Raw genomic sequence first — 24,287 nt, 5'->3', positions numbered from 1 at the left:
GAGGGGCCGGGGGGGGGCAGGGGCGGGGCCAGGGGAGGGCGCTGACGGAATTGGAGCGGCGAGAGGGCGCCGCGCGTGCCGGCGCCCGCGGGGGGGGGGGGGAGCGGGGGGGCGGAGGAGAGGGGCGGGGGGAGGAGGAGGCCGCGGCGGCGGCGGCGGCGGCAGGGGGAGGGCTGGGGGGTTTGGCTTCCCCGCGGCCTCCCCCGCCTCCTGCCCTCCCCTCGGCGGCGCCATTTTGCAGGCGGCAGCGGCGGCGGCAGCGGCGGCGTCTGGAGGCGGCGGAGGTGGAGCGGGAGCGGGAGCGGGAGCAGGTTGAGGAGGACACGCGGCTCTGGCTCCGGCTCCGGCTCCGGCTCCGGCTCCGGCTCCGGGCGAGGCAGCGGCGCGGCCGCCGGCAGCCCGGCCCAGGTGAGAGCGAGCGCGCCGACCCCGGGCGGGGCGGGACCGGACCGCGAGCCAGGCCCGCCCCGCCCCCGCCTCCGACCCGGGACCCTTCCCGCCCCGCGCCGGGCCTGCCCCAGCCTCGGGCCGCCGGGTCCCCGGGTCCCCGGGTGCTGCGTGGCCCGCCCCCCTCTCTCCCTCCGCATCCCGGCTCGGCATTTAGTAAGCGCCTACTATGTGCCCGCGCTGTTAGGCGTCGAGGTACAAAGGCAGGAGTGAAACAATGCCTGCCCGCAAGGAGCTTAGCCCCCGCCCCGCGCTTCCCCCGCCGGGAGCGGGACCCCTCCAGCCGTCGTCTTCCGGGGCTGTAGATCTGCCCGCAGCCCGCATCCTCCGGCTTTTCCCCCCTCCATCCTTCACCGCATCCTTAGACGCCGGGGCTCCGGGCGCCGAGGACCCCGGCGGTCCTCCAGTGCATCCCGCAGCCCTCCTGCCCTCAAGTGCATCCCCAGGCCCCCTCTTCCTGCTTCCCACGAGTGCATCCCCACCCTCCTGTGCCTATCCTCGAGTCGCCCCTCCTCATCCCTGGCTCGGGTCAGATGCACTTGGTGCACTTGGAACGCTGAAGGGTTCCCCCCGCCTCTCTCCCGGCCGCAAGTGTGTTCAAGGCCCCTTCCTCCTGACCTCCGCTGCGTCCCAAGGCCCCCACTCCTGGGCTTATGCCCTGGGTCTTCGCCCCTGTGCGCATCCCTGGCTCGGGGTTGGGGGGGGTCAGGTCCACTTGGTGCACTTGGGACGCTGAAGGGGGACTTCCTCCCCCTTCCCCCTTCTAGTGCATCCCCAAGCCCCCTTCCTGGCCTCATCCTTCGGTCCCTGGGCTCACCTCCTTTAGAGGCATCCCTGCGCCCAGCTGTGGAGACCTTTCTCCGGGAGGCCGAGGCCCTGCCCCCTGTTTCTGCCCTCCCCTTTTTATCCTCCCCTTTTCCCTCGCAGTCCTCCGAGGCTCCGGGCCCCGCACCCCATCTCCCTGCCCCTCTCCACCCCCTCCCCTCGCTGGTGTCTCGGTGTCTTGTCATCCTGCCCAGCTCATGCTTCCGTCTCCTGCCCTCCTGCGCCGGCCTTACCATGTTGCTGCATTATGCCATCATCCCCTCCTAGTCCCCATACCCGCTCATCTCCCCCACCTCTCCCAGTAATGTGTCCCTGTAGGGGAAGGGGTAGGATCGGAAAAGGATGCCGCATTCTCCAGCTGCCACCAGTGAGCTGTCACCCCTAGCCCAGCCTCTGTCATGTGTCCTGATCCCCACGCCGGGCTGCTGCCTCATCTGCTCCCGTCCACAGCCACAGAGAGCTCCCCGTTGGCCTTTCCCTTCGTGCTTCTGCCTTGGTCTCCATCCATAGCTTCCCCATCAACCCTTCTGCTCTTTCCCACTCAAGTGTTTAACCCTATGTCCTTTTCCATTCCCCCTTTCCCTCTCTTAATCTGTTATCCACACTGTCCCTATCTTCCCCTCTGTCACATCTCATTCCTCCTACGGGGACTGCTCTCTTCATGCTTCCCCATCTTTGCTGTCTGATTTTTAAAAGCCACTCACTCATGGTGACGTCTGGCAACTTGCTCATTCATACCTCTTACCACCCAGTTTCTAGCATTTTTTTTTAAGGTTCTTTCCCCTTCGCTGGGTGTGCTATCTATTTTCACAGCCCTTGGGCTTGTCTGATAACGGGAAAACCTCAGCAGCTGCTAGAGCTAGCAAAAGCAGCATGGCTCTCCAGATGTGTCTGTGTGGAAGGGAAAATTAGGTCCCTTTTTTTAATCTCATCAGGTCTCTGCTGGTTCCACTCTCCCTTTCCCATTTGCAAAATTCTCAACAGGGATTCTTATTCACCTACTGTTTTTCATTCTCAGACACACGCATCTAATCCAGTTTACCTCAGAGGGGGACTCAGAGCTTGTGTAGGTGATATCTGCTTGTCACAGCATTTTATGGGTCAAAGCATTCAAGATAATGAAAAAGGAGGGCAGTTTCATGTTTTTATTTTTCAGGTCCGGAAGACTAGACCTTAATGTAGTTTTGAATGAGAATCTAAGTGTTGTAGGTAATTGATGTAAAGGGAAGAGCCCTTTACTTCCTTGTTAGGAGATTGGGACTTAAGGATTCTGTACTCACCTTTGGCAAATGACTTTACCTTCCTAGGCTCCTGAGGCTCATCTTGTGGATTGAACTACAGATTTCAAAAATCTCTTCCAGGGCCAGCTAGGTGATTCAGTGGATAGAGCACTGGAGTCAGGAGGAGCTGAGTTCAAATGTGGCCTCAGACACATAACACTCACTAGCTGTGTGACTCTGGGCTAGTCACTTAACCCCAGTTGCCTTACCAAAAAAAAAAAAAGAAAAAAATCCTTTCCAGCTGCAATGTGTGCTCCTGTGGAGGCTGAAATGGGGAAAGAGATGTTAGAAGATTTGGGGGGCTGATCGAGGTTTTGACCTCTATTAGCTGTGACCTTTCGGAAGTCAGAATGAGCCTTAGTTTCTTCATTGGTGAAATGTTGGTAATTGACTAGTACTAATTCATAGGGGTTGTTGGGAAGATCAAATAAGATAAGTAGGTAAAGTATCTTGTAAAGCTTATGCTTCGTAAAGATTAATCTATGAAATGTGTCTTTTGTCCTTTGCATTAACCCATAGGGCTAAATAAAAGCTCTGTCCTGTTGTTTCTTAGCCTCACTTTTACATCATTTTTCAGGGTATTTCCTATTAGTTGGTTATACCACACATGACTAATGGGAAATTGTAGATTGTATGGTGAATTTATATGGAGGAAAATAACCTGTAAGGATTTTTTGAGCCTTGGGTATTTCCAGTAGCTATTGAGAGCCTGGTGCATTTGCAATAGAGATTTTGTTTTATTTGTTCTCACAGTATTGTGATGGAGAGGAATGGATATCATTATCGTTTTACAATTCAATTTAACAAACATATTAAGCACATGCTGGGTATACAAAGACAAAAATAGACAGTAGTCCATGCCCTAAAGGAACTTAAGAAATTTACCTAAGCTCACTCAGCTAGTCCCTTCCAGAAATAGATGCCTTATTTGCCCCAAGTCTTTCCACTGGTCCAAAGTGTGATGATTTTTTGTTAACTTACCTTATCAGATCATTGGTACTTTTTTAGATGCTGTGAGCAGGTACAAAGCACTTGTATGAAGTCTTGGCATGTAAAGAAAGTTTTGTCTACTTAGTCATAGATCCTAAGAAATGAAAGGGATCCCTCTTCAGCATTCCTGACAGGTGGTCATCTAACTTGTGTTTGAACACTTCCAGTCATAGAGGAACTTGCTATATAGCCCATTTCAATTTTGGGCAGCTTACCTGTCAGCTCTTTAGATTGAGCTGAAATCTGCCTCCCTATAATTTCCTTCCATTGCAGCAAATTATTCTCTTTGGAACTGCACAGAATACCCCTTTTAATATTTTAGGATAGCAGTCATGTAACAACCCCTAAGTGTTGTCTGGACTAAAAACGTATTTAGTTTCTTTGGTGTTTCTCATATACCATGATTTCCAAACATGTCTTTAAAAGTGACACCTAGAATGAATATAGTATTCAAGGTGTGGTTTGACTAGTTGAGTCTTCTTTGTTGTGGACTGTGAACCTCTCTTAAAATAGTTTCAGATCTTATTAACATGAAAACTGACTATTGGAGTCAGTGTCAAACAATTTTCTTTGCCAAAACTGGGCCCAGTTTTTTCTGATACTTTGCAATTGCTAATCAAGTTTCTCTGCCTGGCACGTGTGAGGATTTTTCAAATACCTATAGGAGAGACCTTTTCATCTTGTGCTTTCTTTCAAATAGCTTCTAAGCAGTTTAAGTGCTTTCTGACTCTGCCTGACTCAGTTAAACTGAACTTAATTATGTTAGAATTGTTTCAAGAAATTGTTAGGAAAGTTAAAAGTAGTAAGAGATTTTGCTTTGCTGTACTCGCCCAGTACTACCAAGCTCTGTGTCTCAAGGCAAGGTATGTATCTAGTTCATGCAAAAGCTGAAATTCTAAATGACAACTGGATCCTATTCTCAATTTCTTGGAAGATCAGTCTAGGAAACTTGTCTGTCTCTACAGATGGCTCAGTGAAGCATCTTGCTATTGATTGAGTCGAAAGCCAACAACAGTACAGTAATACCTTTTCAAAGTCCTTTCATATAATTCTTACAATTTCTCATTTTAGTCTCACAGGTTTTATTACAAAATGGTATTTTAGAATGGCAGCGTGGTTTGACAGACAGAGGGCTGGATTTGGAGCCGGGAGGACTTGGTTCAAGTTTTTCTTTCGTACTAGCTTGAATGAGTGACCTTTCAGTACCTCAGCAAAGTCTGTATACCTGTGAGTAGCCACATTTGGAGTTCCCCATTTTATCTAAATCACAAGTGTGGATCCCATCCCACTTCCTCTTCCCCTCCATGTACGTATTAGATAGTTCTAATTCTTCTGAAGTCTGTTACCAAACTCCCTTTTCCTCCCTCAACCCCCAAAAGGGAGAAAATAGTTTTCATACATTTGGGTTCTACCAAACACTACTCAAGTTCATTTTCATTCTTGTTTCTTGTTTCTCTAGTGCTCTCAGTTCTAGAAGTCAGGTCTCTGGTATTGTACATCCTCTTGCTGTTACAATATAACCTATTTTTATTTTCAGTTATAATTTACATTATTTCTGTACATTTAATTCTTTATTGTTTACTTTTAACTCCCTCTTTGCTTTTCCACCTTAACATTTTTCCCCCAGCGATTTCCCCGTGTCTCAGGCTCTATGTGGCTCTTCCCTCTTGTATATCTGTGTCTTGTAAATCTTCTTAGAACTCTTCATACCATGGACTTGTTCTTTCCTTGCCTTTATTTCTCTAGATGTTCTTCCTTGCACCTTGTGCATGGCCACTTCCTCTGAAGCAGATCCACCTTGTTTTCTTTTCTCATCTGGGGCTGTACTCTCCCCTATATTTATATTTACTTGTGTGCCTCTTCATCATTCAGATGCACCATGGTGTTTATAATGGAGAGAGAACTGGCCTTGAAGTCAATAATACCTGGGTTCAGACATTATGTTAGACTCATACTGGCTGTATGACTTTGGACAAGTCACTTATGAGAGGTCTGTCTAGGCATCTCTCCAAGATTGTAGTTTTTGTTTTGTTTTGTTTTGAGGCAATTGGGGTTAAGTGACTTGCCCAGGGTCACACTGGCTAGTGTCAGGTGTTTGGTCTGGGGTCATATTTGAACTCAGGTCCTCCTGACTTCAGAGCCAGCGCTCTATCCGCTGCGCCACCTAGCTGCCCTCAACATTGTAGTTCTAAAGGAGGTGCTGACTTAGATTGGTTGTTATTCTTCATCCTTTTTAAAAGTTATATCATGGGTGATGTCTTGACTTGCTCATAAATTGGATTTAAGTGAGGCAGAGTTGCAAGAAGTCTTTGGCCTTACTCTTTCTTCCAGAGTCATTGAAATTCAGTGGCAGAACAAAAGTCAAGGCAGTTGGTGATGCCCAGGCCGCAGTGGATGACCGTGGCATCTTTGAGGACTGACTAAGCCGTAAGCATTCCACACCTGCTTCAGCAGCCTTGAGGGCTGCTGGAATAAATTATTGTCATTTGCCTGTTCCACTGGGGAAAGTCTTCACATGCTTAGGGTAGACCTCCCCCTAACTCACCTACAACTTTGAGGCCTGTTGGTTACCCTCAACCTGGTTTAGCCTGTGTGCTGTGAAGGGAGAAGGTTTTGCCGGGGTGTGGCTGCTGCCAGTGCTACAGCTTCTTGGAGGTATTGGTGAGAGTTGGGAGAATCATGTGGACACCAAAGGTGGATGAGCAGCCCTGAAAAGGGCTTGGCAGCTCACATCAGAGGTGCTAGTCCTCCTGAACACCCCACGTACCCCAATACTAATGTCTTACCTGGGAGTTTCCTATACTACTGAAATCACAGGTCCAGTCCCTAGCTTCACCATTCATCCCTAGCCACCTTGGCTTCCTATCACTTGTTCGCCTTATAACCATCTGTAGTCTGTCATTTTTCTTACTCCCTCTATTTTGATAGTCTTATTTATTGCCTTTTCCTCTTATAGCCCCAGGTAGCTTTCCTATGTTTGAGACATATGCTATAAAGCTGGTTTTATTTCCTCCTTCATTTTGGGTTCTGGAAACTGGCTGGGCTGTGACTGCCCTCCCTCCATTGTATCATGCTCTTGGTGGGTACTATGTCTTTCCTTGGCGGGATTCAGTACTGGGTCCTTGTCCTCCACACTTGAAACCCTGCTTCCATGGCTTCTTGAACATCATCTGTGTGGCTTGTCTGTGGTTGTTCAGTGTACCAGCTAAAACTCCTCTCTGTCCATAAGTGAGAAAAGCACCTAACCTGTCGGGAGCCCTGTCCAAGCACAGTTCTGTCATTCTATTTCCAAGCCAGTCTATAACCTTTCCTGAGATTTCCTCAAGTCTGGCTGCCATCCCTGCCCATTGTTTAGTTCTTTAAGAGAATCAACATGGCAGAGTTTTAGTTGGAGCTATCTGTTACTGATGCCCCCAACTGAAGAGGTTTCTGTTGAGGAGGTGGCTACTCCCACTTAGTGGACAGGTGAATTTTGGTGGAGCACCTCCATATCTTTGGTGTTGTGGAAAGTTTGTCCAGTTTAGAGTTAGGGGACCTGAAATTCAGTCCTGGTGCTGCCACTCTGATGTGACTTTGGGCAATTCATTTTGCCTCCCTAGGACTCAGTTTCCTCATTGGTACTAGATGACTTTGAAGGTTCCTTCTACCTTTAAACCTAGGGTTCTGGATCTCTCTGACCCATTTTCCTATCTCATTTAATTCTTAAAACCCATGATATGGTAAGGACAAAAATAATCTCCACTGTATAGATCAGAAAATTGAGACCCAGAGAATCAAAATGACTTGCTCAAAATTGTATAGTTAATAATTGCTCCTTCTGTTTTTAATAGAGGGTCTACAAAGCTTTTTCATGTGTATTATGTCATGTGATCTTTCTGAAATAAAGGAGAGTGGTAGAGATCAGCGGTGGTAATGGTGGTGGCAATTAAAAATGATGATAGACTGCAAGAAGCAATGAGTACTTCCTACTAGATTGTAAGCTATTTGAGGGGAGGGAACCATATTTATGTATGTTTGTATGTAGTTGAGGCTTAATAAGCTTTTGTTGTACAACCCTGTGAAGTAATCAGGGTAGACAGGGCAAACATGAGTAAAACTCACTTCATCTTTTTCAGAGGAGGATACTAAAGTTGAGCACAGAAAAGCTAAGTGAGTCATGAGTGGATGGCAGAGTTAACTCCAGCTCATGTTTCACTTCTCTTTACTACACTATACAATTTCTATGACATCACTCAGTGTTTTGAGAGGAATCCAATCCTTCAGGAAGTTTTATTCTCTTTAAAAGAATCCACTGCTTTTGTTGAACTGGGTGCTTTACATCCTTGAATTAAAGTTTAAATTTTTCTATTATACCTGTCACCTTTTAGCCACAGAGTTTTGGGGTAGGTAGTCTAGGAAAAAAAAGCCCAAACCTTGTGATTCTTGTCTATAGGAACTTATCTACTTTAGATATGATGCACAGGCAAATAAAAATTAAATAATATTATTTCTCATAACAGATACTTTGATAATTCAAGCATCTGTGATAGCAAGCTTCCCAGAGTCACTATGGTTAGAAGATTCATTTCCTTGTAGTCAGCCTGATAATGATCAGCAGTCTCTGACTTAGCTGTTTGGTCCTCAGATAACAGATGTGTTTGGCTTATCCCCAACCCTGTCCACATTAAGAAAGGGGACATGTTCAACATTTTATACTGTCTTTGACCTTTGTTTTCTTCTATATCTCTCCCTTGTTATGGCATCTATTCCTGTAGTTTCAGTGATAGTTTCTCTGGGATGACCACTAAATCTACTGCTGGTATAGGTTAATCCCCGATATGGCCCTCACTCCTAAAGTGAGAGTTCTTTGCAGAGGAGAGAAAAATATGTCTGTATGTAGGTAGATGTAATACACACCTACACTGAAAAATAATTCTACAGTATTTTGTTTTTAAAACAAAGTGGGGCAGCCAGGTGGCACAGTGGATAGAGCTCTGGCCTTGGAGTCAGGAGGACCTAAGTTCAAATCCAGCCTCAGACAGTTGACACTTAACTAGTTGTGTGACCCTGGGCAAGTCACTTAACCCTGATCGCCTCATCAAAAAGCCCCCCCCCAAAAAGTTTATTGATACAGTTCTGAATATTTCTTCATTTCTGAATATATTTCTCCCCTGCCCAGAGAACCATCCCTTGTAACATTAATAAGGTTAAGTAACATTACCTTATTAAAAATTCATTTCATTTCAAAAACATTGAACGTTTATCACATGCAAGGCACTGTGTAGTGGGGAGTATAAAAAACAATGTCTGCCTTCAAGAAGCTTATATTCTACTTGGGGATAGAAAGTATGGCCTATTGTGTAATTATAAGTTAGTAGGAGGGAGAATTTTACTGTGAAATATCATTTACATTTCTTTTAATTCAAGTCAAGATATATATTTTGATTATCATTGCTCTTTGTCTTTTCACAAAGAAAGCAGTGGTGATCAAAATGAGTTAAAATAACAACCTGATTGTAAGATTGACTCAGGTTTTACACAAGCAAACTTTGTGGGGAAAAGTCATGCCAATATTCAAAATAATATAGTATATCCCTTAACTTTATCCTCTCTCCAGACCCCGAAAGTTCTACATTTCTTTTTGCCAGATATCCATCAGGTTGTTCAAACTCATCATATTTAAAACTGACTTCACCTGCCTTCAAATCTTGGCATCTCTCTTTCTGTTGATGGTACTGCTGTCCTCTTAGGCACTATTCTTTTCCATATAATCTAGGCTTAAAATCTGAGAGTCTTTCTTTCATTCCTCTCTTTTCTTACCTATTCTGTATATTCTTTTTTAAAAAAATTAATATTTTTTATGTTTTAAGTTCCAACTGTCTCCCTCCCTCTAACACTAGAAGCCACCATTTGACACAGATAATATATGTGTTTGTGTATGTATAAGACCATATTATGCATGCTTTTTATCAATTCCTTTCCTAGAGGTGGATAGCATCTTCTGTCCTAGGTCCTTTGTAATTAATTTGAATATTTAGAATACTCAGAATAGCTTAGTCATTCACAGTTATTCTTTGAATAATATTGCAGTTACTGTATCCAACGTTCTCTTGGTTCTGCTCATTTCACTCTTAATTATTTCATCTAAGTCTTTCCATGTTTTTCTAAAATCAGCTTGCTTATCATTTCTAACAGTACGGTGTTATGCCATCCCAATCATATACCACAACTTGTTGAGCCATTCTCCAATTGATGGCTGTCCACTCAATTTCCAGTTCTTTGCCACCACAAAGAAAGCTGCTATAAATATTTTAGAGCATATAGATTCTTTTTCTTTTTACCTGATCACCCTTGGGAAACAGACCTAATAGTGGTATTGCTACCTTAGGCGTTCTTGAAGAAGCTAGGTGACTTTGGACTTGGAGTCAGGAAGGCTTATTGCCAGACGAACTCAGACCTGCATTACTAGCAGTGTGTCACTGAGCAAGTCCCTTAACCTCTCTCTGTCTCAGTTTTCTCATCTGTAAAATTGAGATAATAATCGTACCTTATCTCATAAGGTTGTTGTGAAGTTAAAGGTTTTTGAATAAGAAGGGATATTTTCCATATGCTGTGTTTAGAGTAATCTATTTGAAGGTTTTCCCTTTACTTTCCCCACTTGACGATGTAGTTAATACTGATAGAAGCAGATGATATTTTTGTGATCTGTCAAAAAAATATCATTTTCTTTGCTCTTGATTTCACTAAAAAGTATCTTTGGCTGTTTTCTCTGCTCAGGAACACAGTCCTAATAAAAGGAAAAATATAATAAAAGTTTTTGGAAAATAGAGATTGATTTCAGAGCCATTTTACGATGTTTTTCCTTTTGAATATTCTTTGTTTATGATTTTTTTTCCAGTACTGTGAGGAATGGTTGAGCAGATTATGTAGGAAGCTTAGAGCTCTTCTAGTGACTCGTCATTTGGAGAATTTAAGATACTGGATAAAAATCAGCCTACAAAGCCTCTCTGATGGAAAAGTGATTTATTTAGACCCCTTCCATTATAGGAATTACAAAGGATTGAATTGACAAGGGAATATTATAATTTCATTGAAAACCAAACCTATGCATATGAAGTATTTTATGTATAACATTTATAAGGAAATAATGAACTGGAAATGAAGTGCCAAAAATTAAATGTTGTTTTGTTTTCCTCAGATACTGCAAGAAGTGGAAAACTGACAGAATAAAGAGCTGTGCATCATGTTGTAGTGAAAGGTAGGATGAAAATTAATTCTCTAAATCAAAATTTTTTTGTTTGTCCAAAATGGATAGTTTTATTAATAGAATTTATTTATTAAACTTCACTTACATGTGAATACAATCCTTATATTTGTATATTTGTTCTATATGAATCTTTTCCCAAATGTTTAGGTGTAAGGCTGTAACTTTTATTATTCAAACTTGAGAGTATTAAAGGAAATGTCTCTAATCTTAAGAGATTAAGAAGTAAGCCTACTATCATAATTTTTTATTTTTAAAAAGGTAGGTTTTGTCATTTTTCATATTCATTTTTTCAAAGAAAAATATAAATTTATAAATATACATTTTATAAATTTTATGTATAAATAAATATGTGTACATTTTATAAGTTATATACTTTTATAAACTTTATAAATTTGAAAAGGTTATTTTTAAGAGTAAATGTTTATTGACATCTTTTGTTTTACATCATCTACATTTCCCACTGTATTCTTCTCCTACCTCTTCCCAGAGAGCTATGGAAAGATATTAACAAAGCTGAATTTTGTAAATGTTAATATTCAAAGTTTTTCTTCTTCCTGGCCCTTTAATACTTAACACAGTCACCATAATCATAAAATAAATACATATTGTGAATATAAGTGAGACATCTCAATTGTTGTTTTGAACCAAAACAATTGTTAATGGACACTCTGAGCTAATTTTTAACTTTCCACTGAAATTTTCTTAGAAGTCTGAAAGAAAGAATATGGGCTTTAGTGGTTGTTTCTCTCCTTTTTTAAATATACATCAGTTTTACTGGTTTCAGAGTGAGAAGTTCTTTTGTTGGTTATGTTGTATAGCATCAAGAAATGAAAAAAATAACTTTAAAGGTTCTGCATGATTCTAGATCAGGCCTGCACAACCTGTGGCACCAAAGGATTTTGGGTGGCCCATGAAAAATGTAGAGGAAAATATCCTTTGTATGTAAGAGGAAATCCTTTGGCATGCTGCAGGGGGGCAGCGGGCTGTAAGCAGCCATAGGCCGTAGGTCGTACAGGCCTGTTCTAGATTATAGCAGTTTGCTAGCTGTGAGAGATGTTTTATTTTTTTTATTCTCCAATCTTCTTTAAAATTTTTTATTCCCTTATTCTGTTCAGTCTAATGTGCCTCTGTACAAGATTCTTTGGGTATTTTTAACTCTCCTTCATCCAGTTCAGATTAGAATGAAGTTTATGAGATATCCCTACCTTCTACTGGTCATTTTTATCTTCACACACCTCCTTTATGAGAAACAGTAAGTTCTTCCCTGTACTATTCCTTTTTTCCCTTCATTTTTTTTTCTTCTCTTAAAACCTTCAACCAAAAAGCAAAAAAAACAACAAAACCACCCCTAGCTTTGGAGTTATCTTTTTAAATTCCTATGCCTCTTGAAGACAGTGAGATTCTGAAGGGGCACTTGTCTTTTCTCCATCTGCTAGAATATAAGAAGTTCTACTTCATTCATTCCCTTCCAGTTGCTCAAATATATACCTTTTTAGGTTTCTCTGGACTTCTGTGTTTTTGCTTCAAAATTTCTATTCAGCTTTGGCCTATTTATATTTGAAAGTCCTCCAGTCTATTAAAGATCCAGTTATTTCCTTTTGTGATTATACGTTGCAAGGTACATTATTCTTGCTCATAAGCCATTGCCTTTTAGAATATTGTATTCCAGGATTTTCTTTATATAATTGCAGCTTAATCTTGTGTAATAATTGACTGTGTTTCCTTAGTATTTGAAGTCTCTCTAGCTGTTTGCCATTTATTTTCTTGGATTTGAAAGCTCTGTAGTTTATCTATAACATTTCTGGGTATTTTCAATTTGGGGTTTCTTTTAGTAGATGATTGATAGATTCTTTCTATTTTTAGTTTAACTTCTGATTCTCTTAGATCTACCCAGTTTTTATGACTGTTTAAAATATAATATCCAGGCTTTTTTGTTTGATCAAAATTTTTAGGGAGTTTGATGATTCTTAAATGATCTCTCCTCAACTTGTTTTCTGTGTTATTTGCTACTGATAGTAGAAACCTTACATTTTCCTCTCTTCTAATCTTTTGACTTTGTTCTAATATTTTTTGTGGCCTCCAGGAGTCTGAATTCCATTTGTTTCAACCTAATTTCTAGGGAGTCCATTACAGGAAGCTTTTCTGCACTTTGTTCTAAGCTATTCAAGTTTTTTCTTCTAGAGCTCTGATTTAATTTTCCATCTCTTGCTTCATTTCCAGATACTCCAGAATATTTTGTGGCTATACTCTTTTTTCCTCTCAGACCATGCTGATAGTTGCTGTGGAGCTACTCTCTGCTCCTGGGCTGTTTCTTCATTGCGATTGGTGGTCAGAGTCCTGTGCTGATGATGAGTAGGGGGGTGGTAGTCTCCTGAGCATCCTTGTCAGAGTTCTGTAAACTTTCCACTCACTTTCCACTTCCCATAGGTGGACATAACTCTGGCTCCCCTATCCAGAATACTACTTGCTCACCCCTCCCCCCCATCTCTGGTCATAGCACATGTTGGCATTGGGGCTGTTGACCTGCACTCAGGGTGTCTGGTGGGACCCATTTGTTAGGGCTACTGGTTTCTTGTTGTTTTTTTTTTTGTACATTCCTGGGCTTAATAGAGAAGTTTACTGTGTTCTCTTTGGGTCTCCTGATTAGGATTAGGTGCTGTTTTCATAACCTTTGCTTCAGTGTATGTGAGACAATTAGGTTTCCTGTAATCTTTGATATCATCATCTTAACCACAAGTCTGTGAGAACTAGTGCTTCTGTAAGTTGATCATCCTCAATGGAAGTGATTTCACATTCTATTGAATTCTTATTGAACCTTATTTCTTATTTTTTTGGGGGGGGATATTTCTATTCCATATAAACATTATTCATATGTTTGTTTTGGTGTCTTCTACTAGATTGTAAACTACTTAAGGAGCCTCGTTTACATTGTCTTGTTTACATTTTTTATATTGTTTTGCTTTGTTCTTCAATTTAAATACAAGGTTTAAGCCTACTAACTTGAAACTACACTAAGACTTTTGGTATACTCTATATATATTAAAGGAATATTTAGCCTTATTATTAAGGATTGATTTTTTTCTCTGTTCCAGTTCTTTGGGAGTATATTTCTGATTTTTTTTAAAAAAATTTTTATACTTGATCAGATTTATGAATTCAGTAACATTAACTAAACCAATTATGAAGCTCTGTTGAGTGACAGCACAGTGTAATGGAAAGAATACTAGAGCAGGAGTCAGAGGACTTAGATTTTAGTCCTAACTTTTCCTTTAACTAGCTGTATATGACTTTGAGCAAGTTCCGTAATTTGGGATGAGTGGCAGGTCAGGAAGTCCTGAGTTCAAATGCAGACTCAGATACTCTAGTTGTGTGACCCTAGGCAAGTCACTTGAACTCTGCCTCAGTTTCTTCTACTGTAAATTGGGGTTAGTACCTACTTTATTGTGAGGATCAAATGAGATAATTTTTTTAAAAGCTCCTGGCTCCTAGTAGGCACTTAATAAATGCTTGTTTTGGGGCAGCTAGGTGGCGCAGTAGATAGAGCTCCGGCCTTGGAGTCAGGAGAACTTGAGTTCAAATTCAGCCTCAGACACTGGAAACCTACTAGCTGTGTGACCCTGGGCAAGTAACTTAACCTCGATTACCTCACCAAAAAAAGCTTGTTTATTTCCTTCCTTTTCTGACTTTTCTGGTCCATGGTTTCCCCATATGTAAATGAAGGGCATTGTACTAGATTATTGGTTCCCAGTCTTGGATGGCAATCCAAATTAGAATTGCCAAGGGTTTGTAGCATGATTCTCTGAGAAAAAAATCTATGTTCCCCAACCTTTTGGTCAAAAAAATAATAGGTTGAGGGGTGGGTGGCTTTTTAGGTAGTTAGGGCTTAATCTGGGACAAAAACTGACTAAAGACAAGCCCTTCCTCCAGCAATAGGGCAGCATTGGTAGTGATATCATTAGCACTCTTTCCTTTAGATAGCTGTTAGCATCCTCATATTTGCTTCCTATATTGGCTACTAGGGAGGAAAGAGTAGGGTACCTGGGTGTGGAATTCTTGCTACAAGTTTAGCCTACTAGTTAAACAGATGTTTTCCATTGTGAAAATTGTTACATGTGAATTTAAAAAAAATTTTTTTAAGAGAGGTGCTTTTCATTTTAGTCCTTAGGTCTTCACATTACAAAGCCTTATCAGTGTCAAATTTAAAATTGCAAAGAGGAATGAATGGGAATGACTGATTTTTAGGGCCCCTTCAGATAAAAACTATGATTTTTTTAAGCCCTTTTGGAAATACGGTAGCATATTATATTGATTTTAAAAATTAAATTATATATTTTCAATAAATGTTAGTTTTATTTCCCACTCTTTTCCCTTCGGGGAAGGGGGGCGGAGAACCTGTGTAACAAATGTAGCATATTATATTTATATGAAGATAACCTGATAGAGAAAAAGCGTGTCTTGACTTGTTAGGCTGAATTTTTTTTTCTTCAGCAGTTTTCTTCCTAGTGGCCTTTTTCAGAAGCTCTTGAAGATGATAGGGTGTATATGTGTTTGTAATATGTATATATTATGCTTTGAAGTTAAAATGTGCTAGCTTAAATTTTCTTAGCATATGTTGGCATAGGCTAAGAAAAGGATGGCTAAAATTTTTCTTAGATTTTTTTATCCTTGTTGTACATAGCTGATTTAAGCAGGATCTCTTTCCTTTTTCAAATTATCCCTGCCCTTAGAAACAATTATTTTGTAGGAATGTAGTTAATGCTTGAACCACATGCTAGAGGAAGGCCTCCTGTGAATCAGGGAGATAGTCTATCAAAGACTTATTGAGAAACATGGATAAGAATTTTAAAAGATGAGAAGTTGCTATTATCTGATTCACTAGCCACAGATGCCTTGAACAACTGCAATGAATGAAGCATGGAAGAAAATCCAGGTGGCACAAAGTTGGAGATGCCAGGACGGTGATGATTCTGGGTTATTTAGGTCACTTGGTGATGGAAACCAAATTTATGTGTGGTATTCCTGAGAATTGCCAAGGTCCTGTATCACCATTGGTACACTTAGTCAGGAGGTGGCATATTTTGCTGCACCTTGTTCCTAGGTATCTTGCCATGGCAGTGACATACCTGTTAAGCTTCACGGTTTTATAGCTTTCAGTTTTTTCTTTTGTGCTTTGTGATTGACTTCTTTGTCTTCTCTTGGTATTGCACTGTGGCTGTTGGAGCTAACGTGCGTGCGCGCACGTGTGTCTGTGTGTCCCCTTTAAATGGAAAATCTTTATTTTTCTTCTTTTTTTCTTGTACATGACCAGAGTTTGGAGCAGCAATAAATAACAGATTTGGGGGGCAGGGTTTGGGCACCAATCTCACCTGATCCACTTTTATTTAAATTTTTTTTTTTTTTGGTATTGACTTGTGATTTCATTGATTTTGGGGAACTACTGTTTTGGAAACTCCCTCCACTGATATAATAATAAGTGATGTAGAAGCAATTTGTCTACAACTTTGAATCTCTGAGGTACTGAGAGTTAAAAGGATTTGCCTTCATTCACGTATCTAGTATGTATCAGAAATAGGATTTGAACCTGGGACGGAACTTCTTGATGTAACAGTCCTCCATTCACTACCTTGTTTCTTTGATTATCTGTTGTTATTAACGGCTCAAATTTGATTCCTTATAAGCAGAACAGTCTACTTTCTGTCCATCTGTGAGGATAGCCAGGACAACTTAACCTTTCATTTTCTGTTGCCTTCCAGGTAAACTCTGACAAATACTTAAGTTAATTAGAACCTAGTTGGAATACTCAATCAGAATTTTTTTCTGCATTCCATTTGTAGAAAGAGCAAATCATAAGATGAAGTTAATATAGAGTAAATGTGAATCAATTTCAAGTATAAGATAGGAGAGGTATACCTATGTAGCATTTCTGAAAAAATACCTGGGCAGTTCAGTGTACTTATATGGATAGTTGATTTCCATACTTTTTATTAGAATTTTCTTTTAATTGTTTATCATTGAAAACTATTTAAGTGGAGGATTTTTAATATTTCTGGAGCTACTTAGTTGAGCTTAGGTAATGTAAGTAAAGAAATTGAGCAACAATGCACGTTTTATGTTATGGTGCTTTTTTCTATGTCTTGTAAACATTTTTAATATGACAGTTTTTATTCCACGTTTTCAAATAAATTTGAAATAGTTTTATGTGAATTTAGTGTTTATTTCAGAGGAGAAAGTTGAGTGGAAGATTATCCAGTACTCATGAGTTGTATTTCCCTTTAGCCATTCATGCATAATCTTGCTTTGATCAAGGTCATTGGCTTGTTTCCAGTATGGTAATTTTTCATATTTCCAAAGGAACACAAGTTGAGTTTCCCAGCTTAACAGAAGGAGAGACTCAGTCATGGGACGGAAGCCCAAAGATACTCAGCTTATTAGCTAATAGATTTATTTTTTCTTTTTCTTACTCTTCAGTTTTAAAGGTAATGTGCTACATATTTCTGTTAAAATAACTTTCCACTTAATTTTTATATTGGTTCCAGAATTTAATTGTTAGTGGATAGTTAGAAAGTCCCCCCCAAAGACTAATCTTGTAAAACTGAAAAGCCTAAGACATGCTCCAAAACTAATTTTAATCTAGGTCATAGATTTTGACTCACTACTTGTATTTGTTGGTTTATAGATAAAGTAAATCTTGGCTAATAATAATACTTTCCTCTTAAAATATTTACTATCATCTTTTTAGAATTCTCCTTGCCATGTTTTGTGGTATGGTTTGTTTTTTTTCTATGCTGTACTGTCACTTCAGTTAAGGGAAGTTTTCCTTTGTATCTCATCTGTGACTTAGTAGTATTAAAATTTTTCTCTTTCTCTTTCATTATTGTTGTTATGGCTGGAAAATGTTTTAAATAATTTTAGGTGTCATTTTTGGAAATAAGTAAATGGACTATACACTCCTCTTGTAGACAAGGAATTATATTTATCCCAGGCTACTCTTAGTGTAAGGTGTTAAGTTCTTCATATATCTTTAGATTAGTTAAACCTGTTGAAAATATCCTGAGACTTTATTTAATGTTCTTTCTCAAATATGAAAGGACAGATGCCTAGTTTTTTAAATCCTGGATAAGGAGGTATGGTGGAATACCCTTTTTGAATGCTAGAATTGGAGTCAGCCAACCTGGGCTTGAATCCCAGCCCTGCTATTTCACTACTTGTGTGACCTTGGGAGAACTACTTAATTTCTCTGGCTTCAGTTTCATCTTCTATAAAGTGAATGGTTTAGACTAAGGTCTCATCTAGCTCTAAAACCATGGAACTGAATAAGATAGTCTATTTGGATATGTGTAGAAATCTGAAGATGGAAAGCAGTGTTAAAGAATGAAATGGAGAGGCAGATCATAGTTGAGTCAGCATAAAACCAAATGGAATATTTTTTTCAACTTTCATACAGAAGGTCTCTACACTGTACTTCCTCTGTCCTGGCCCAAGGACTAGAAGCTGTGCAGAAAAAATGTAGCAATACTAGGAAATCTGGGCCGATAGAAATCATTGTACAGTTATAATCTGTCTGTTGTTCATCTTATAGATAGATCATCTAGAGGCTTTGTTAATATTTTCCTAGTGTCATACCTGGTGGCCAAATTATTCTGACAGTCCTTGGTACTTTCAGTTTTTGCCTTGAACTTGACACAAATTAAGAATTATATAAATGGATCATCATTATAATAAAAGGGTTAGGTAATGCTAGTGATAGGTCATAATTATCTCTTATTCAGCCCAAGTTCTGTTAAGCGCTGGACCTTGTACAATATCCTATACTCGACATAGTTTTATTATGTAAAATAACCTGTTGTTAATTATAAGTTAGGCATTAATTACCTGTTTCTCCTCTTCTTTCACTTCGATTCAAACACTTGTTAAGCATCTATGTGCAAAGACACTGTGCTAGACAGTCAACAAACATTTGAGGGCCTACTGGAGGGCATATCCGTCACAGAGGATACAGAGAGCCATTAAAGTATCTCAGCTTTTGAGGTACTTTAACTTTTTTGAGGGGGGAGAATGTGAAAAAATGTATCTACATTGAGAAAGCATCATTACCAAGTAACTAGTGAGACAAGCAAATGATGCTTTATTAATCATGACAGTGGTAAGTGACTTGTCCAAGGCCACAGAGCCAAGGCCAGAACTGAGGTCCCCTGATTTCTAGCCCTTTACAATTTGGTTCATCAGTGATAGTTCTAGTTTTCCTTCTTTTTATCACCCTCCTGCCCAGTCCTCTTTCCACAGCACAAAAAAGTATGTAATGTAATGAGGAACAGTGCTAATAATAATCCATAATCAGGATTTTGACTTGAATCTTTAGTTTTTTTTGTAGTCAAAATAAATTCTCACATTGGCTATGTTGAAAAAGTATATCTCATTTGCATATTGTGTCCATTACCTCTGTTAAGAAGTGAGTATCATTGTTTATCCTTGTTTCTTTCAATTGTGGGGATCATTGCTGCATTAATTAGAGTTCTTATGTCTTTCAAAATTGTTTGTCTTTACAATGTTTTAAAATTTTTTTCTGTGGTTCTGATCATTATACTCTACATTGGCTTATATAAGTCTTCCCAGTTTTCCCTTAAACTGACTCTTCTTTTCTTAGAAGCAGTGATGTCAAACTCAAATAGAAATAGGATTCCTGCAGGCCACATATTGATTGAGGAAGGCACAAATTAATAGTCTGTATTGTACTTTTATTTATTTTGTTAAACATTTCCCAATTACATTTTAATATTCTTGAAGCTGCACTTCCCGATTTTGATACCTCTGTCTTAGAGCATAGTAATATTCCATTATATTTGTATAACATAATTTATTCAGCCATTCTCCAGGCTCCTCCCCCCTTCCCCCCCCCAATCCCCAGCGTTTAGGTCTTTGCTGCAACAAAAAGAGCTGCTAGAAATATTTTTGTACATATATAACCTTTTCCCTCTTTCTTTGGGATATAGGCCTAGAAGTGGTTGCTGGGTCAAAGGATATGTATAGTTAAGTAACTTTTGGGCCATGGTTCCAAATTATACCACTTCACTGCTCAGGTTGAGATATTTAGAAAGTAATCCAAATATAGATAGATTAGGGAGTATGAACTTCAGTATAGTTGAATATTGATTGCCCCAGAATGTTAAGCTGAGCCCCTAAAATGAAATCTCTTTTAAAGGAAAAAATGCGTAGGCATTTGCAGGAAAGGTAGTACTCATTATAGGGTAGACTCAGGTTTATACAAGCCATTCAGGAGGAAAAGTGTTGCTTATGTTTGGACCAGTAAGCCACTTTGCTCAGTAGCTAATGTTTACAGCATGCTTTATGTGCATTATTACATTTGATTCTCACAACCACTCTGTGAAAGAAGATGCAGTTAGCCCCATTTTATAGGTCAGGAACCTGAGGCCCAGCAGTTAAGTGACCTGCCCAGAGTCACAGAGCTAGTAATTTTCTGAGTTCTGAGGTAAGATTTGAACTCTGAGGTCTTCTTCAGTTCAAGTTTAGCACTCTATCCACTGTGTAACCTTTGATTTTTCTAGAAGTGCAATCATCTTAACTTTAATCCTTTACTGTAAAAAAAAGTTTAATCCCTTACTATAGTCTTACCTCCCTGGGCACATTTGCTACTGTAGTCACTACTGCAACCACACTATCCTTAGCCACACCTCTTAGTTTTCTCCTTTTAAAATGCTCTTTACTTTTCTCTTTTGGCAAGGCAAATCAATCCAATCCTTCCCAAGGCAAGTTCCACCTCCAGTGAAACCTCCTTTGCCTGCTCCAGCCCTCACTGATGGCAGTCCCATGGATCTGTACAGTATTTTGTAGAGCACTTAACCATCAGCTGTCTTGTGTTAGTCTTTTGAAATTTTTTCATGTTCAGTAAGGTTATTTTCTCTACTAAGTGGATTGTAACTCCTTGAAAGCAGGAGCTTTGTCATAAACATCTGCAGCTGCTACAGTGCTTTATGTAGTACAGCTTTAGGCACATAGTGTGGCTTAACAAATATGCATTGGTTTGATAAGTTTTACTTTACTTGAGGGTTTAATCTAGAAAATGTACAAATGTAAATATTCTTTTTAGGTAAGAACATGCCAGAATTATTTGTTTGCAGCATTATAAAAAAGGGGTATGTGTGATCCATGATGACTAAAAACTTGTGACTTAGCATTTATTATGATGACTAAAAACTTGTGACTTAGCATTTATTTTAGGGCCAAGGAATATGTTTAATGGCAGCAAGATTAACAACTTCACCTCATTATCATCTGAACAGCCCATTTCGGATTGATGAATAGCAACAGAAAATGTAGGACCTAGATTTATAAACTAAGGTGTGACCAGTGCTAAGAGAATTGCTTTAGTTTCTTATTATGGTTAACTGTTTTTGAATGGGCCCTGGTTGTATCCTACAGTTTTGGTATTTTTTCATTGTTTATTCTAGTTATTGCACATGCAATTTAAATACACATTCCTTTTTTTTTTTTTAATTTTCACATTGGTCATGTTGTAAGGAAGAATTAGAACCAATAGGAGGAACCATAAGAAAGAAGAAACAAAACAGAAGAAAAAAAAAGCAAATGGTATACTTCAGTCTGCATTCAAACTTCATAGTTCTTTTTTTGAATGTAGATTTAGCATTTTCCATCATGAGGCCTTTGGAGATGTCTTAGATCCTTGTGTTGCTGAGAAGGGTTAAGTCTATCAATATTAGTCATCACACAACATGGCTGTTACTGTGTACAGCATTCTCCTGGTTCTGCTCACTTCACTCAGCATCAGACCATACAAGTCTTTCCAGGTTTTTCTGAAGTCAGCCTGTTCATCATTTCTTATAGCACAATAGTATTCCATTACATTCATATACTACACCTTGCTCGGCCATTCCCCAATTGATGGGCATCTTCTCAATTTCCAATTCTTTGCCACCACAGAAAGAGCTGCTATAAATATTTTGTTATGTGTAGGTCCTTTTCCCATTTTTATTATCTCTTTGGGATACAGCCCTAGAAGTGCTATTGCTGGGTCAAAGGGTATGCACATTTTTATAGCCCCTTGGGCATAGTTCCAAATTTCGCTCCAAAATGGTTGGATCATTTCACAACTCCACCAACAATGCATTAATGTGTTCTGATTTTCCCACATCTTCTCCAGTATTTATCATTTTCCTTTTTTGTCATATTGGCCAATCTGATAGGTGTGATGTGGTACCACAGAGTTGTTTTGATTTGTATTTCTCTAATCAATAATGATTTAGAGCATTTTTTCATATGACTATAGATAGCTTTAATTTCTTCATCTGAAAACTGCCTATTCATATTCTTTGACCATTTATCAGTTGGGGAACATTCCCTTTTTTTTTAACCAAATCAATTACATTAAAATATTTAGATGTTCATTTTGATTGCTAGCATTAAGAAAACTAAATATTTACTAGGCAGAATTGGTTAGTTCCATAACTTATGTAAACATTGACATTGGTTACAAAATTTACTTTAAAAGTTGAGGAAAATTGAGTAGTTTGTAAGTTACCATGAAAAAGATTTCTCAAATAGATTTATTTAACCTTTTTATTTATCAGTACCCCAGTGTTGAAGTGAAAATAGATGTTTGTAAACTGCTAAAGTTTGTCTGGTGAGTTGGAACAGAAAAATTCTTTTTGATAATTTCTGTTTCATTTTTACAATGTTTTTTAAACTCTTTTTCTGTATGCTTATTAATCCTATAGGACAAATCAAAGTTCTAGAAATGTCAATTTTTAAAAATGAACAGTGTTGACGAGGGTCTGCTTACTGTGTCTTACTTTGATTGATCTTTCTCCAAGTTTGGGGTCCCTGCCTTTCATTTGAAGAGTTTCTGACTGATTATACTGAGAATTTCAAGTTTTTAATGTGATTGTGTGTGTTGTAAATATAGGATGAGGGGTATATGATGTGCATATTTATGTGCTTGCATCATTATTCTCCTTTTGCGGGCAGATATAATGCACAATGCACACTGGGCACCAAATTACCATTCCCTATGCTAATTAGTGCAATGGCAACACTAATTAGACTTAAGCTTCTCAATGCTAAAAGTCAAATTTGATTAATTAAAAATTGTGTGCCCTTAATTTATAATATCTATTGGACAATACAAACATCAGTTCCACTAGGAGCAAAGAACTAATCTGATTTCCTAGGACTTCCCATTTATTGGATCTCTCAGTACCTTTTACTCAAGGTCAAGGCTCCCCTCATTAGAGCTGGAGGCCGTGTGTTTCAATGTGGTCTGTCTGGCAAGTCAAGTCATTAAGTCAGTGTTGCCTTCAAGTGAACACTACCAGGTGCCAGCACACAGGACAAAGTCTTAGTCTAACCAAGGAGCACATGGAAGCCAGAGACCTCCTGCTGAGTTCCTCCTAGTTCTGGCTATGGATATTAGCTTATTATGCCCAGGTTCTGATTGGTTGCAGGTGACCTAGTTCGTTTACCTATTAATTTCATTAGCACCTGATGACAAGCTAATGATGAGGTGTCAACAGGCCCTTAATAAAGATTTTTCCAAATTTTTCCATTGATGGTCTGACCTTTCTCAGGGTCCCATATGTTTTTATCAGTTGTTTATGAAAGCATTATACTTGTCTTAATGTTGAAAAAGCAAGTTATGAGAAAGGTCATCAAAACACTTCACCACAAAATGGTGGCATATACAAAATGGAGTTAATATGTCAAGACAACTCACTTGTTCTCACTACAGCACAGTAGAGCTAAATATGTATAATACTTATGTAGACTTTGGTTTGGCTCTTAAATTGAGGAATTTTTTTATATGTGTACAAGTGTGTGTACATTTATAAAATCAAGCACTTGGAGAATTGGACTGATAATTGTTTCGGGGTGTTCTGATTAACCTTTTCTGTTTCTGTTTCCTTTATTTTGTCTATAGACTGTTGTTATCTTGTACCACTAAATTTGAGGATTTGAGAATAGTCAACTTAATTACTTAAGGTTTCCTTTCTTGGTATTTCATAACAGGAATTTAGTATTACAGTTTATGTAATACAGTGTATTCTAGTTTGTTGGATTTTTAAAAATAATTTCTTCATTTCTTGTACCTAGCACATATGTGGCACACAGTAGCTATTTAATAACTGCTTGTTGATTGATTGATTCTGATTTTTTACTTGGTTGCTGGCTGGCCTATACTTCTCAAAACTAATTTAATAAGGTATAATTATTATAGGTGGGAATAATTAACTTTTGTAGATAAATAGGTGGCATCCATATACTTATTTGCTTTATTTATTCTGTACTTTCTAAAAGAAAAAAACAAACTAATTTTAATTGATATCTTTTAAAATTATTAGTTTACATAAGATTTAAAAACTAAAATCTAATTCTGTTTTGTTTAGGTTTTTGTGAAATAGTACTTGTTTTTTAAGAAGAAGGAAAATTTGACATTGGAAAATGTGGATTGTTAAAAGGATGGTAGATTA

The 24,287-nt window shown here is 39.0% G+C and overlaps 1 protein-coding gene across 3 annotated transcripts in view; it reads left to right on the top strand.

The window, feature by feature from the left end:
- Nucleotides 1–388: 388 nt before the first annotated feature.
- SLC23A2 (solute carrier family 23 member 2) overlaps nucleotides 389–24,287 on the top strand; it is a 113,336-nt gene continuing 89,437 nt past the window's right edge. The window contains exons 1-2 of one of the 3 annotated variants that reach the window (XM_027865214.1): nucleotides 389–408; nucleotides 10,720–10,779. The gene's annotated coding sequence lies outside the window, so the exon portion shown is untranslated. Of the gene's footprint in view, nucleotides 409–5,923; nucleotides 5,970–10,719; nucleotides 10,780–24,287 lie in introns of those variants that run through there. The other 2 variants (XM_027865215.1, XM_027865213.1) reach the window with 2 other exon arrangements.

The sequence above is a fragment of the Vombatus ursinus genome, unplaced genomic scaffold, assembly GCF_900497805.2.
Source record: "Vombatus ursinus unplaced genomic scaffold, bare-nosed wombat genome assembly UNPS02014778.1, whole genome shotgun sequence".
Lineage (NCBI taxonomy): Eukaryota > Metazoa > Chordata > Mammalia > Diprotodontia > Vombatidae > Vombatus > Vombatus ursinus.
Note: the sequence above shows the minus strand (reverse complement) of the source record. Positions and strands in the feature narration are given on the sequence as shown.